Here is a 17020-nt window from a genome sequence, read left to right on the forward strand (position 1 = left end):
GGAGCCATTTGTGTGGGTTTTGTTGAAAATTGATGAAAAGCAGGGGCTACAAAAGGTAAACTGGACCGTAGAATAAGAGCAGATGCTTGGGGCAATAAGTAAAGTGTCTCAGCCTTCGAACCTAACTTTTTGCATAACTAAATTGGGAGAACAGTAAAAAGTGGATTGGGACATATACTGTCCCCGAACTTGGGGGAAGTAACATAACTGATGAAAGAGGTCAACCTGTCAGAAAAAGAAATAGCCACTGCAAAACATATGAAACTGCATGTGTTTCTGTTTGATCTAAGACAGTGTAAAACTCAAGGTTTTTTGTTTTGTTTTGTTTTGTTTTGTTTTTTGTAAAAGTAGTAAACAAGAACAAAGCAATGAAGAGAGCTCTGCTATAATTACTGTTGATTGTATGCCTATAAAACTTTTCCTGGATGCTGTTGTGTTCAAGGTTCATGTGAAGATTTACACATTGTTATGTTTCTTGGAACACAGTTTTCCCCCTCTTCCTTGGCATGTGATATGTTAGAATGGCAGGTGGTGCCCCCATTCCCAAACGTATACACATGGCTTTATTTGCACAAACCTTTGAGATTAGGCGGGATGAAACCAGGTACATGCAGAGAAGAATAGGCCAAGAGGGTAAGGAGTAGACAGCCAAGGCCCTGGTGTGCTCTAGCGTGGGAGCCATCTGAAGGATAGCTGAGTAGATTATAGGTAAGAACACAGATTTTACCTGGGAATGCAAGTCTCTGAATGTGGGTGACCTCAGTGAACACCATACGCAGAATGGCAAAGTCCCTGTTATATTTAAGTCAAGTGGAAACCTCGTTACTCCATGTCTCCCACTGCTGGACAGATGTATTTAGCTAGTTGCTTCCTAAGCAGGAGAAGCAGAAGTACCATCTAAAATTGGTAAGTTTTGCTTATTGGAATGTGGAGGAAGAGTTCTGAAGTGTGAAAGACCTAAGAATGAGAGAAGAGGGAACCAGGGGCTCAGAGAAAGGCTTTGGATTATTTAGGGAGAGACCTAAGTAAGAAGGAAAAACTGATAAAGTCCAAACCTTCCAGCTGTTGATTGTTTTTTCTTTTCTTCTCTCTCTTTTTAATTTTTTAAAATTCTTTTATTTTATTTTGAGAGAGTTTCACTGTCTCACCCAGATTGGAGTGCAGTGGTGTGATCTCTGCTCACTGCAACCTCCACTTCCCAGGTTTAAGCGATTCTCATGTCTCAGTCTCCTGAGTAGCTGGGATTACAGGCATGCACCAACACACCCAGCTAATTTTTTTATTTTTTGTAGCGACAGGCTTTTGCCATGTTGGCCAGGCTGGTCTTGAACACCTAGCCTCAAGTGATCAACCTGCCTCAGCCTACCAAAGTGCTGAGATTACAGGTGCAAGCCACCATACCTGGCTGGTTTTTTGTGTTTGTTTGTTTTTTATTGTGGTAACATATGTATAACATAAAATTTACCATTTTAACCATTTTAAGTGTACGGTTCAGTAGCATTAAGTACATTCACATTGTTGTGCTGTCATTGCCACCATCCATCCACAGAACTCTTTTCATCTTGCAGACCTGAAATTCTATACCTCAAGCAATTGCTCCCCCCATTCCCCCTTTATCCCCAGCCCCTGGTAATCACTGTTCTGCTTTTGTCTCTTTGAATTTGGCTATACTAAGTACCTCATGTAAGTGGAAATCATACATTTGTCCTTTTGTGTCAGGATTATTTCACTTAGTGTAATGTTTTCAAGGTTCACTTACTGTTGTGGCATGTGTTAAAATTTCCTTCTAAAGCAGAATAATTTTTTGTCCTATGTGCTTATCACATTTTGTTGATTCATTCATCTCCTAATTTGAGTTGTTTCTACATTTTGGCTATTGCAAATAATGCTGCTATGAACATTGTTGTACATTTCTCTGTTTGAGTCTCTGCTTTCCATTCTTTTTGATGTATACCTAGAAGTGGAATTACTGGAATATAAGGTGATCTTATCTTAATTTTTTTGAGAAACCACCACACTATCTTTCACAGTGGTTGCAAGATTTTACATTCCCACCAACAATGTATAGGGTTGCAATTTCTCCACCTTCTTACTAGTGTTTGTTATTTTCCATTTTTTGGATACTGGCTGCCCTAATGAGTGTGTGAAGTATCTAATTGTGGTTTTAATTTGCGTTTTTCTATAGTGAGGTTGAACATCTTTTCATGTGCTTATTAATCATTTGTATATTTTCTTTGGAGAAATGTCCATTGAACTCCTTTGCTCATTTTTAATTTGTCTTTTTTGTTGTTAAGTTTGTTTTATTTATTTACCTGCTTTTCCCCCCATGAACTGTACATGTCTGGGATAGCAGCCTTCCTAGTGAGGTTGTACTGGGATCAGGGTCATGTCTCTATCTGGAATATGAAATCGTATTGCTTAGACTGCGTGGCCTGGCATCCATCCTCAGAGGCTTCTGTTGGAAGAAGCTGTGTTTGCTATTAAAGAATTAAACTCTCCTCTGGGAGGCAAGCAGTTACGAAATCCCAATGTGATGCCCTTGCAGAGCCAGCAGTGCTGCTCAGACCTTTCTAAAGAAAACTGGATAGCACAGCTCTTTGGGCACGTCTGAGAAGAATGAGGCGCCTTTAGAATGAGACAGCATGGTTGACTGACTGCACAGTAGCATCCAAGGTATACCTGCCAGAATAGCACCATTCTCTGCCCAGATACAGCCCTAAACAAACTTCTAACCCATTTCCACTACCTGTAGACTCTGAGGGAAAGGCTAGGATGTGCTTGGTAGGGACGGGCTGGATGGTTAGGCAGCTCAGCGATATTGACCAAAGAGAAAGGGTTAGGATAGATGAGATCAGGGAATGACAGCCAGGTGTGCAAAATGGCTTTGTATACTATAAAGCCACAGGGAAATGGGTGCTGGTGATTGCTGTCCCTGTGTGTAAAACCGTAGGGGCCAAGGCCCTTGACCCCTGAAGCTTTGCTGAAAAAAATCAACTCACAAAAGGCAGATTAATTAAAGACATACAAATTTATTGTGTCAACATGGGAGCCCTCAGAATGAAGACCCAAGGATATGCTGTAAATTGTCCATTTTTATGCTTAAGTTTAATAAAGTATGAACAGTGTGTAGAAATATAATTAGGCCGGGCACAGTGGCTCACGCCTGTAATCCCAGCACTTTGGGAGGCCGAGGCGGGCAGATCACGAGGTCAGGAGATCGAGACCATCCTGGCTAACATGGGGAAACCCCATCTCTACTAAAAATACAAAATATTAGCTGGGCATGGTGGTGGGCGCCTGTAGTCCCAGCTACTTGGGAGGCTGAGGCAGTAGAATGGCATGAACCTGGAAGGCGGAGGTTGCAGTGAACCGAGATTGCGCCACTGCACTCCAGCCTGGGTGACAGAGCGAGACTCCGCCTCAAAATATATATATATATATATACATAATTAGACAAAATGGGTATGATCTAATGATAACAGATGGTGTGAGGAAACCCAGCAAGGCTTGTCTGTCTAGATTCTTCTTGGCTTCTCTGTGCAACATTTCTTGATTCTGGGTGTGGGGCAGGGCTGTCTCTGGAAAGGGGTCTTAAGACCCACATAATTTCTTTATGGCCAGTTTTTACACAGAAGCAAAGGGGAAGGTTATAGTAGTATTTTTAGGTTTCACGGCTGGCTTTAGGTTCTGATTTCTTTAGCGTTCTGGTTTCTATGACTAGCTCCGTGAGAGAATGGTATTGAGAGGTAGGCGGGCAGGTGAAGGTCAAAGAAAAATGTTTGCTTCTAAGGGCTTCATTTAGGGGTATTGTTTTCTAAGCCGCACAAAAACCTTGGTGATGAAGGATAATGTTAGCCTCTCTGATTAATGGAGGAACTGAAAAAGCATTTTTCCCAGGAAAGAGGAAGAACGCATATGTAAACCATGCCTATCCTTTTCATTTTCCTGGTTCTGTGATCTTCTGATAACTTATTTTGTGTTTTAGGAGTTTAGGTGGTTTGTGTTGCTTTTGAGGGCATAATAAATATGTTGTGGTACAGGAGCACAAAGAATTGATGAGCAATTGCCATCAATGACTAAAATAGAGGAGGATGTATGAATAGCCTGACAGCAACTCCGCAGACCTTTCTTTCATTTTGTCACCATAGTAAACCTGCACTCTCCTTGTCGATAGTGACTGCTGTATGAACAGCGACTGGAGAAAACTTTGTGGCTCAATGTGGTGCTTTGTTCAGACATCCTTATACTCTACCTGGCTCCACAAAGCTGGGCTTTTAGAGATCATCCTGCTGGTGTGTGGAAATAGCTGTGCTGTGGACATGGCTTATGATGGGCTTTTACCTGAGTCTTTGAAAAAACAGATACATTTAAAAAATAATAATGATGAAGAGAAGGGAAATTTAGGAATATGCAGGAGCCACAGGCTACATTTTTATTCCTTCAGTAACGTGAGGTCCTCTACATCTTCAGTGAGAGCACATGGACACAGAGAGGGGAACATCACACACCAGGGCCTGTCGGGGAATGGGGGATGGGGGGAGGGATAGCATTAGGAGAAATACCTAATGTAGATGATGGGTTGATGGGTGCAGCAAACCACCACGGCACATGTATACCTATGTAACCAACCTTCATGCTCTACATATGTACCCCAGAACTTAAAGTATAATTAAAAAAAAAAAACTTTTTTAAAAAAAAGGCAGGCAAAAAACTAAAATGTTTAACTTCTTCCTTTTTTCCTTCTACCAGTGAGGGCACTCTATATTATAAGATTGCATTTCATTATTTATTGCCTCAGGATGGCATCATTTGTATATTTCTATGGGCTCCTTGTAATCAGAGCAAAGGGAATCGTTTCTTCTGCAGGGAAAGCTCCATGCAACCTCTGCCCTGGACTGGGCATTGAATCAAGAAGAGGTTCTGGTGTCAGGGAGCACTGGGAGATTTGAAAGAGAACAAGAGCAGTGGTGGGTTTGGAAAGTGGTGAAGGGATTAAAAAAAGGAGGTCCAGAGAGAGAGAGAGATTGAAAGATGGAGGGGGACAAGGGATGCAGAAAGGAGTTCGGGCAGAGGTGATAGGGAAAGGTGTTTACTCTTGATGATTCAGTGCACTTCTGTTCATCACGTGTCTTCCCACGTCAATAGGAACTTTCTAAAAATCAGTGCTGTCTTGTTAAGTAGTGAGCTTTTGGTAGCTCATAGCATCCAAGCGGAGAAGGAAGTTCTCATCAGTCAGGAGTGCAGAAGACCAGGTCTCTCTACTGACAGCAAAGTTAGATTAGATGGTTTAAAAGTTCCCTCTCACCCTAACTCTAAGCCCCTCTCAATGCACTCTTATAAAAGTGTGTGCATGTGTGTGTTCCTTCTAAAATAAGTAGAAACTGAACACTAGAGCTACTGAAGATAAAGTTTGCGTCTTCATTACTTGCCAGTTACACCCGAGGTCAATCTTAACTTTGTCTTTGCTTTTTAATGAGTTCAAAATAAAGATTGTTGGGTTTTGTCAGCAGTGTTTTTGTCCCTTAATTGGATGAAATACCAACCTTTTCAGTGACCAGAAAACAGGTAATTTAGAAAAGAAACATAAAACAATCATAATTGATGGACATCAGAATAAATCTCCTATTACAGAAAGTTGAAAGAACTTGGACTTATTTTGATATATCGCAAGATTCAAAGCCTTTTCAGCTTGTTAAAAAGAGTGCAGGATACAGGTTGCCAAAATAGCCCTCAGCTTATCAAAAACCAGTTGACATCTTGTCATTTTTTGGTTCACTTTTATCTTTAATATAGGAGAGGGAGACAGAGAACATGAAAGTGTAATTTTTATCTAAGTATTGGCTCTTCCTATTGACATTGACAGGGTGTTCTTGTGCATTCACTAACATTCAAAATAGCTTATTTCACATTATAGTGAATACAGAGGGAATCCGTAATTCTCTATTGCAGGAATGAGGAGTGCGTGGAAGGAAGGGTGGGAGACACCAGAACTGGTCTACTCAAGTGGAACTCTTCTGTGAAATGGGTCACAAACACAGCCATTAATGCCCCCACCCCTGGCCCCTGACTCAGCCCTCTGTACTGTTAGAATGGCACGTCTATTTTCTCTGCCTGTCTCTCTCTCTCTCACCCTCTCACTCCTCACCCCTCACGCCTCACTCGTAAGGTCCTTAAGGGCAGAGACTCTTAAGAATGAGGCCACATTTCTGAATTGTCAGTATTAGCACAGTGCATCATAACAAGTGTTAGATACCCACAAAGTATTTTAGATGGGATGAAACACGTTTTTCTTCTCTTGCCTAATGCCATCAGTGGCTGCAGGTAGAAAGCAAGGAACTAAGTAAGTTCATTTACTTTCCAAGGGTCTCTTCCACCCTAGCCCTGGGTGTGCTTGACTTCAAGTCACAGACTATCACTGCAGACCGAGAGTGCCTCTTCGGTGCCATTTGTCTTTTGCAAACTTGATGGCTCTTTTTGTTTGTTGGTGTGTGAGTTAAGCATTGGTGAAGAAAATAATACACAACTGAGTCACCAGTGTTCTACTCCCAGAAGTTTTCTTATCCAGAAAAACATAAAATGGAGGGTTGAAGTCGATCATCTCTGGGTGTTCTCTGTGTTCTACCGTTCTGTCATTCTCCAGTTGTCCCCTGTAATTTGTGAAACTTGGGATAGTATCTACCTCTGCTTCATAATTGGAAGAACTTTAAGTAAATGCAGACCCCCCGGGGGTGGTGCTGGTTAGTGCTCAGTTGTGTCTTAGGAAAATTGAACTATGGACAAATAACTTGCTTTGAGGTGGAATAGTCCAAGAATACACAGCTGTCTTTCTCACTGCCATAAGAGATGGTTGAGATTCAGGGCTAATGTAAAATATCCAAATAATACAGAAAAATGCAGAGCAAACCACGAACATCTTTAACATGGCAACTCCTCTGACCTCACAAAACCTCTCTCTTCCTGATAGATAACCACTGTCAATAGTTTTATGTGATTCCATTGAATCTTTATTTATAAACAGATGCACATTTTAGTGGCTTCACAATATTTCATAAAATGACTGTATTGTAGGAATCCTCTGTTGATAATTTTCCCATTTTTTTCACAAATAATGCTACAGTGACCATCCTTGTTATCTTTATGCACATGTGTAAACACTTCTGTAAAATTAAGTATTGGAAGTGGAATTTCTGAGTCAAAATATGTACATTTAAAATTATGATAAAAACTGCCAAATTGCCATCTAAGCAAGCTCTGCCAGTTTGCATTTTTAACCCAATGCCTATTTCCCCAACCTCCACCCATTACAGTTCTCAATATTTTGAATTGTTTCCAAACTCACATGCAAAAAAGATGTGCTTACTTGGAAGACATACATTTTTCACTATTAAAGTTTTCCTTTCTCTATTTCTTTGAATATTGCCAGTCCTACATTCTCAGTATTCTTTCATTGAGGAACTTTGATCTGATGGATGCTGGCTTTTCTGGATTGATTCTCTGGTTCTCGTGAGTTTTATTCTTTACAACCATACATGTTGGGACTACTGAAAGAGAAACTGAGGCACATTAAATATGAAAGAGTTTATTTGAGCAAACAGTGGTGACACAGGAGATAGAAAGAAATTATTTTAGGTAGATAGTGAGGGCAAAAGAGTCCTCGGCAGAGCTTCCTTTCTAACAAAAAACCCAAGAAATTAATTCTCTTCTAACAAAGAGCATCCTGAAAGATGGAGCTGCAAACACAAATAAGGAAGCTGGAAGCTTGCACGGGAGGAAGCCTGCAGCTACACCAATGGAAAAGGGCTACTTGGGGCCAGGCGTGTTCACCATGGGGCTCCACCTTCCCTTTGTTGTCAGCACGTGTACAGTAAGAAAGAAATGGAAAACATGGAGAAGCTCAGGCAGAGAACCCTGCTGCATAATAAAAGATTGGTGTGGGAGCTGTCAGAGATTCATGCCCGATGCAGACGGCACACCTGGTCCTAACTGGTTTTTCATGCCCTATGTAGATCAGACACCACGTCTTCACTAGCTCATCTATAAAAACCCTGCGTTTCACTGCAGATTGGCAACTCATTTTTCCAGGACCCCTTTCTGTAACAGAGAGCTATTTTCTTTCTTTTGCCTATTAAATTTTCACTCCTGACCTTACTCTTTGTGTGTCCACATCCTTGATCTCTATGACTGTGAGACAGTGAACCTCAAATGTCACCCCAGACATTGAGGCAGCTTTATTGGTTCATGAATTGGGCACTTCCAGAATGCAGGTGGTTCAGGGCTCTGATGAAGGGGAATGAAGGAGAAGGCCTTTATAGGGTGAATACGGGAGCAAGGGAAAGAAAATATTTGGTTGGTTGCAGTGGAGCAGTAGGCTTAGTTGAATCATTCCGGCAAAATCCCTCCTTGGAGGTTAGTTGGCCATTTCTGACTGGATAAGCTCAAGTTTGTTTGTTTGTTTGTTTGTTTTGACTGTTTACAATGAGTTGAGTTTCAGTTTGCTGATGTAGGCAGTGGAATTGCCTCAGTCTAATGGACTTCCAATTAATTATTTTAACAGGACTTTGTCCTTTTTGCTTTGCATTCTGGAGTAATTCCTTTGATTCAATCAAGAACATAAATTTACTTTCAAGTTGTATCCATTTGATATTCAGCCCATCCACTGAGGTTTATAATTCCTAAGATCTCTAACTGGTAATCTTTTCATAATAATCTCTTCTGATGTTTCACCGGGGCAACTTCTCTCATTCTCCTGAGAACTTGACTCTTATTTTCAGGGGTTCACCTGTGACCTCTGTTGGCTTTGTTTTCTCCAGAGTTTGCTTTTACTGCTGGGTTCAGTATCTCTTTCATGATTTTGGCTTTTCTCACATTTTTGGAGATTTTTAGTTACCTGCCCACCCCTATGTTTGTGTATTCCTATTTGCATGTCTCTGGATGAGGGTTGAGCCCAGGAGTTTGTCTCCAGGTTTCATACGAGAGACTGAGTATGCTGCTGAGATGTGAGACATTCACATGCTAGTAGTGCCCTTCTGGGAGTTCTCACTCTCTGAGGAAAGTGCCCTATTCATAGCTGTGAATTGCCCCTATTCATTTGCATTTGTGAGTTAAAACACGTCTGTTTTGTGCTGCTCAACAGAGAGGGCAGAAGGAGGGGGTAGGAGGAGAGGGATGACTGGCCCATCAGCTCCGTATACAGTTTCCCAGTTCATCACTGCGCCAGTCATTCCAGGGTTCTTTCCATTTCTGACTCTCTGTTGCCTCTAGACTTAGAGCTCTGCTTACATTATAGCAGTTTGAATTTTCCTATGTGTGTCTGAGGACTCTCATCTCCTTGGTCAATCCAATTTCCACTAAATCTTTAAAATTTCTTGTCCATAGGTGGAACTCCTTCTAGTTGTCAACATTCATTATAAAATTAGTATTATAATACTGCATCTGTTCTTCATTTATAAGAATTTTTTATAAGATGGGGAGTAGAGTAGGCCTCTGTGCTCAGTTAACATCTTCATTCAAATTTAATTTCCATTCTGGGTCCTGCTATTTTAAAAAAGATGCCCTCCGTACCACGTATTATTTTCTTTTGTTTGCTAATATGGGCTCAGAGTGTTTTACATTTTGCACGTGTAATTTTGCAAATCAATATGTTTCTGTTATGGGAATCAATGGAAGTTTATAAGTAGTAAAAAAATAAATAACCAGAGTGGTAAAACACAAAAAGTATTGATTTATTAGCCTCTGCTGTTTTTTTAATTTATTCACTTATTTATCATTCATTTGACAAATATTTATTGAACATGTCTGCCAGGCATTATGAATCTAGGCAAGATCCTAGAACTCAAGGAGCTCAATTTAGTGAAAGAGACTAAAGGTAGAAAATGAACTAGTGCATACCCAATGCTGAATTTATTACCAGAAAAGCAAGTGTGGGTTTTGCCACTAAAAGTAATGGCAATAAATTACCAATTACAAATGGTAATTTATTAATAGTAAATGGTAATGGTAATTTGTTACCACTATTTTTAATGGCAAAACCTGCAATCACTTTTGCACCAGTGTAAATACAACTCCTTGAAAAAGATTAAATCATCTAGTTCGCTGCAGAAATCATTTTCATTACTGGTCCAGTAAAAATAACGAGAATTTCCTAAAACAAAACATCCTTTAGTGCCATTGAGATCACTTTAGTTAGGCATGGGAAAATAAGAAAACTGTGTAACTGATGACTGATCTTTCAATTAAAGGCAAGCTGAGGTAGACAGAGACCTTTTGCAATTTTTATAAATAATTTGAAGAGGAAATGGAAAATTTCTCTTCCTTGTTGAGGTCATGATCTTTGCAGATCCTCATATTCCTCTTTCCACAGAGAAGACATTAAATGCACATCTGCTAAATAAATGAATAGTAGAGGTGTGGTTTCTTCAATAGTGTATCATAAAACAGTAGGACAAGAAACATATTTAAGTCTTTGTCTGCTTCTTGTATCAATATAATGCTGACCTCATAGAATGAATTGGGAAGCTTTTTTCATTTTTATTTTGTGGGATATCTTGAATAGAATTGGCATTATTTATTTCTCAAATGTTTGACAGAACTCACTAGTGATGCCACCTAAATCTGGAGTTTTTCACCGCGGGAAGGTTTTTAACTAAAAATTCATTTACTTTAATTGATATAAGGGTAATTGGGTTATCTATCCTTTTGAGTGAGCTTTCATAATTTTTCTTTTTTGACTGGTGGCAGTAGAATTTATTCGAATGTGTCTTAATTATGGGCACTGGGGGCTTGCCCATAGTGTGCTTGATATATAAAACCTAAAATTCTGCCAATTTTTCTTGAGTAATGATACCAGGAAGTTGACAGTCAGGTGAATGTTATACACACGCTTATTGTCTGTAACATTTACATGGCCAACAGCCACAGCCAGACACAGCACCTTCATCATCTGGAACTTGATTGTGGACTTCACCTCATCCACTTCATTTTCACTGTGTATCAGCAGGGAAGGGAACGTGTCAGCCTTATGTAGGCCTGGGCCTAGGATTTACAGGATCTGCTTGATCAGAGACTCTGATGCCAAAAGGGCATCCTACTTCTTGGCCAGCTTCTTGACCCATTTCTTATTCTGGTTGAGTTTTTTCAGCACCTCGATGTCCACATGTGGGATATCCACAGCCTTGGCGTCATTACAGTGCTGCTGTTTCCCCAGGACACACACAGAGAACTTGGAGCGGGGAGTGGACTTAAGCCTGATGATGCCCGAGAAGCATTTGTCCTTCTGGGGGTCATAGTTCATCAAACTTATCTGTAACTCCAGTCTCCAAAAACTTGGGGCACTTGCACTGGCCCCCATGCAGGGCCTTCGCACCACCTCATACAGGGTGTCCTGAGAGACTTTACTGCTCATGGCTTCTCATGTTATGGTAATTGGAAAAGGAACTTTAGTAACTTTTATCTTACAAAAAGTTGTTCATTTTATCTACACTGATAAATTTCTTATCGTGAATTTGTTCTTAGCATCCTCTTATTTTTTATTTTGTGTAGGATATGCTTTGATGTCCTGTTTCTCATAGAGATATTTGGAATTTGTATCTTCTCTTTTTTTTCCTCTTATCTGTATTGCTAAAAGTTGATCCATTTTATCGACAACTTCAAAGAATCAGACTTCAGATTCACTGATGTTTGTGTGCATAGTTTTGTTTTCTGTTTTCTCTTTTATTGAATTCTGCTCTTTATTATTTCTATTCCCTTGTCTACTTGAGTTTAATTTGTTCTTTTCCTTTTACGTTTTAAAATATACATTTATCATTTAAAGCCTTTCTCTTCTCTCTTCTTTTTTCTTTCTTTTCTTTTTTGAGAAAGAGTCTTGCTCTGTCAACCAGGCTGGAGTGCAGTGGCACAATCTTGGCTCACTGCAACCTCCGCCTCCTGGGTGTAAGCGATTCTCATGCCTCAACCTCCCAAGTGGTTGGGATTACAGGTGCATGGCACCATGCTCAGCTAATTTTGTATTTTTAGTAGAGATGGGGCTTTACCATGTTGGCCAGGCTGTTCTCAAATTCCTGGCCTCAAGTGATCTGCCCACCTAGGCCTCCCAAAATGCTGGGATTACAGATGTGAGCCACTGCTGCTCCTGGCTTTCTAAAATTGTTTTAACTTGATTGAGACTTGTTTTACAGCCTAGAATAAGATCCATTTTGGTAAATGTTCTATGTGCTCTTAAATAAAGGAATTCTACTATTTACTTAGTGGAGTGCTCCATAAATGTCAGTTCAGTGAAGCTGGTTGATAGTATTTTTTATTTCTTCTATGTACATATTGAAATGTTGTTTACTAGTTCTATCCACTAATGAGAAAGGGGTTTCAAAGTCACTAAATAATTGAAGACTTTTAAATTTCTCTTCAAGTTCTGTTAGCTTTTGCTTTATGTATTTTGAAGCTCTCTTATTAGGTGCATAAAAGTTTAGTTCTGTTCTGTCCTTTTGGTGAATTTACCCCTCTTCCATTGTAAAATTACTTTATTACATCTTTCTCAAATTTTGATACTTTTGGCCATCATATTTTTCAAATATTTTTTCTGTCTCTTCCTCTCTTTCAGAGGCTGCAAGGACATATATATTAGATTTTTTGTGTTGTCACTGATATTCTGTTCAATCTACTGTTTTTTATTTGTCTTTTCGTGGAGTTCATTAATCTTTTCACATGTTGTGTCTAATCTGCTATTAATCCCATTCAGTGTATTTATCATTTCTAGAATTTAAATGTGTGTCTTTTTTATAACCTTTAAAGTCTCTCTGTAGCATACTTAGCTTCTCAAACATATAGAATATAGTTACAGTATAGTTACCGTATTTGCTTTAATATCTGTGTCTACTAATCTTTGTCATTTCTGAGTTGACTTCAATTGCTTAATTATTTTTCTCACTGTGGATCATAGTTTCCTGTTTCTTGGCATGTCTGGTAGAAATTACTAGATGCCAGAGGCTGTGAATTTGATTTTATTCTGTGCTGTATATTATCATATTTTAAAAAATATTCTTTAGTTTTGTTATGAGGTATAGTTAGTACTCACTGGTGAACAATTTGGGTTTTTTGAGGCTTTTTTTTTTTTTTTTTTTTTAAAGAGACAGGACCTCACCATGTTTCCCAGGCTGGAGTGCAGTGGTTGTTCGCAGGCCACCATGCCCAAATTTGAGGCTTGCTTTTTATGATTTTTTTTTTTTTTTTCCTTAAGGAGAGACCAAAGCAGCCATGAGTCTAGGGCTCATTGTTTTCTGTTTTATTTTCCAGTCAGTACCTTTCTAATTACTCTGCTTCTAATGTATTACAAGATATGTGTCCACTCTGAGTGGAACGCCAACTCTTTCTGGCCTTGTGTGTGGGTTGGCGATTATTCCACCTGCTCCTTCCAGGCAGGTATGTCGCAGGTGACAGGTAGCTCCTCACAGCTGTGTGCCGATCAGCACTCAGCTAAAGACTCAAGGAGACCTGAAGATCTTCACCGCTTTTCTGTGAGGATTTTTCTCTCTCTGGTATTCTGCCCTGTCAACTCTAGGCTTTCTAAAATCCCAACTCTTTCTCCTCAACTTAGGGATTTTGATGGACTCTTTCGAGGTCCTGCTTCTCTGTGCCATGGCAAGGAAGCTCACTCAATGTGGGTCTGGCCCTCAGCAGGATGCTCTGGGCTGGTGATGTACATTTGCAGGTTACTGGTATGTACAGCGAGGGATGCCTTTGGAGTAAATTAAAGTCCTTCAGGAAAGGGGTACAGAATGAGAAGAGAAAATCCTAAGACAGAGCCCTAAGGAACATGGAAATATATGTAGGAAGTGAAGTGCTAACTCTGTTATAAGGATTTTAGAGAAATGCCCCTAAGCCATTTGTAGTCTAGACCTTCTGATATGATTCCAGAGTGTAGTCATTATCCAGAAATTTGATAAGTCACCAGATGAGATTACTCTGGATCTACTGGGTGACCCGCTTCCTTTGGGAACATCACTAGGGGCTCAAGATAACAGCACATCTAGAATCATAGAAAAGGCCTACAGGGCCAGGAATACCATATCTCCACAGATGAAGGCAGTGTTCAACCTTAGTTTCTACACTAATGGACCACCATGGAAAGTTAACAAAAACTGATAATAATAACAATAACTATAGTGAAAATTAAGTTAGAAAATGAAGAAATCAAAAAGAAATGAAAAAGGGAAAAGTCTGCATCTATAAAACAGACATAGAGATTTTGGATTTCTAGACTTAAATTAAATACCCAGACTGTCTCCTACTGTTTGGTTCACCTTGGACAGCTTAATAGCCAAATGTCTTTGAGTCCCAGTTTGCATATTTTTCGTGTAGGGAATAATTCTACTAGAACTTTCAGCTTTGTAGATTTTTAAGAACTGTACACATAAAAGTATTATTTTAAGACTTGACCATGACTTAGTTTTAGAAAATTGTCATGGTAAATACATTAAAATAATGTGAATAATTTTAATTTTTAGATAATTGTTGCACATTTACATTTTTTACCTCTAGGGTCATAAGTTCCTAAAGGTAAATTCCTTCTTTTTCCTGTTTAAAATGTTTTTATAAAAAATAAAATTGAGATGAGGTCTCAGTATGTTGACCAGAGTAGCCTTGAACTCTTGGACTCAAGCAATTCTCCCACCTTGGCCTCCCAAAGGCTAGGACTACAGGCATGAGCCACTGCACCCGGCCTAGGTGCAAATTCCTTTTAAGAGCTTGTTCAATGATATAAAAGCCCAGCTTGAAAATGTCAAGTTTAACACTTTCTCTAGTTAGAGATAATATAGCTCTATTTCTGTATTTGAGTTAAAACATATTTGTTAAGGATATGACATTCAAATATTTTGAATGTTAGCATTTTTTAATATTTACTTCTTGACCAAGAAAGCAATTCTTTTCATATGCATGTAAACTGCTGTGAAAGTACAGATTGGCTGATGCTATATAATAACACTTTAAATTTTGTCTTGTGAAGTTTAGGTTATAAACATGTTTATGGATTCTCCTTAAAACTTGCTTCCCTTGATTAAATTCAATAAAAACAGAAAAGGGTAGTTGAAATTGATTTCTGGAATTGCCTGTTAAGGATTGAAAATTAATGTCTCTTGGTTCCCTGGAGTTTGATATCATTTATGCGGCTCTTATTCTATCATTTGAACATAAGCTTTCACTTTTGATGAGGTGAAAATTAAATGAGACTAAGGAAAGTAGTGGCATGACCTTATATTGTTATAGTACAGTATTCTGAGGAGATATTTAAAAATGAATATCAGAGTCTGAATTTGTCTTCTTTGGCAAAGGAAAATGGAAATAACTAGCTAAACTGCTTCTTTTAATGGAATTTAATAATATAAAATTAAACTAATAGAAGTTAAAATAAATTTGTGAGAAGTTAAAATAAATTAAATTTATGGAATTTAGTAATATAAAATTAAACTAATAGAAGTTAAAATAAATTTGTGAGAGTTATCAAAGTACTTCCAAGAGCATACAAAGTAGCGAGAGTTCTTACTTATCTATTGCTGTTTATTATAGCATTCCGAATAAACAGAAACAAATCAATGATATTGCATTTGTTAGGATTCATTCATTGAATGCTCACTATTTACCTGGTATGGTATTTTCAAGCTGCTCTCTTCAGAATTGTTATTGAGATAACTAACTGTATTTTCCTGGGTTAGAGTATCTTCTGGACTAGATTAATGTGAATATTATTACATTACTTTAAACCTTGCTAAAAGCTTGTTTTTGATGGTTTCCATTTATAAAATCTAGGGAAACTGGATAAAATGAAAAAAAGTTTAATCACTTTTTTCTATTGTAAAATGAGTGGCTTCTTGAAAGGTTTTTAGGGTAAAGGAGACGATGATATGTCCACGTATTAGAATATTAAGCAAAAATTTAGAGCTATGCTATGAAAGAACATTTAAGGACACTAGCATATCATCGAGTGCAAAAACCAGAATATAAACCTTAATTACAGCATGATATGATTTTATCAGATTATTAGATAGGCAGATGGAATATAGGAAAGAACAAGAACGAAATATAAATGGCAGTTAGGTCTCAGCAGGATTGTGAGTGATTTTCTTTTTACATTTTGAGGGTTTTTTTCAACATAGTTAAAAGCAAACATTTTCCGATTTTAGAAATAATATCGTTAAAATAAATAAAACTGACAGCCAGGAGAAAACATTTTGAAATTTAAAATATTACTTAAAATTATTTTAAAGCCACCACAAAGAAAATAAATTACAAAATTTATATGTTTTTCATTAGATTATATTTATCATGATCCTTTTAATGTTTGAAAATGAACTACTAAAGGCAGGTAAATTTGAAGGATGAACATGTACTAAGCAGGATTTATTTGAGATGATACTTTAGGGCCCAGGTTCAAAAGTGTGGCCCAGGGATCAGCAACAGCAACATGTCTTGAAAACTTGTTACAAGTACATCCTTGGGACCCAGCAATGTAGGTTTTTACAAATGATTTTGATCCATGCTTAAATTTGGGAAACATTGCTTTAGGGTTCTGAGTTATGAGACTAAGCTAGAACAATTCCTCAAAAATTTTATTCTAGGAAATTTCCATCTAACATTTGCCTTCTCTCTTTGTCTTATTTCTTCCTATTTCTGTCTCTCTGCCTCTCTGTTACAGTTTTGTTGAATGTTTATATATTTGCCTTGTTTCTCCAAAATATTTGAGGCATGTAAATACAAGTGTTAAAAATGCAACAATATACTAACAATAGCAAAGACTCATTTACTGCTATCTATCTTCTATGTATTGTTTTAAGTACTTTTACATATAGTATCTCATTTAACTTTATTAATAATAACTCTATGAAGCTGTTACTAATATCCCCATTTTACAGACAAGAAACCTGAAGCATATGGCTAAATAACTTGCTAAGAGCATACATCCAATAAATGGCAGAATTCAAGCAATCTTATTTTGCAGCCTGAGCCCTCAAACAGTTCACTGTGCGTTTCTTGA

The 17020-nt window shown here is 38.3% G+C and overlaps 1 protein-coding gene and 1 pseudogene across 3 annotated transcripts in view; one reads left to right on the top strand and one right to left on the bottom strand.

The window, feature by feature from the left end:
• The window catches only part of PLD5 (phospholipase D family member 5), a 446581-nt gene that overhangs the window by 148738 nt on the left and 280823 nt on the right, over positions 1-17020 (top strand). The window lies entirely within an intron of this gene.
• Positions 918-11401, bottom strand: LOC108512496 (60S ribosomal protein L10a-like; annotated as a pseudogene).

This window comes from Rhinopithecus bieti, unplaced genomic scaffold (assembly GCF_001698545.2).
Source record: "Rhinopithecus bieti isolate Rb0 unplaced genomic scaffold, ASM169854v2 scaffold_28016, whole genome shotgun sequence".
Classification (NCBI taxonomy): Eukaryota; Metazoa; Chordata; class Mammalia; order Primates; family Cercopithecidae; genus Rhinopithecus; species Rhinopithecus bieti.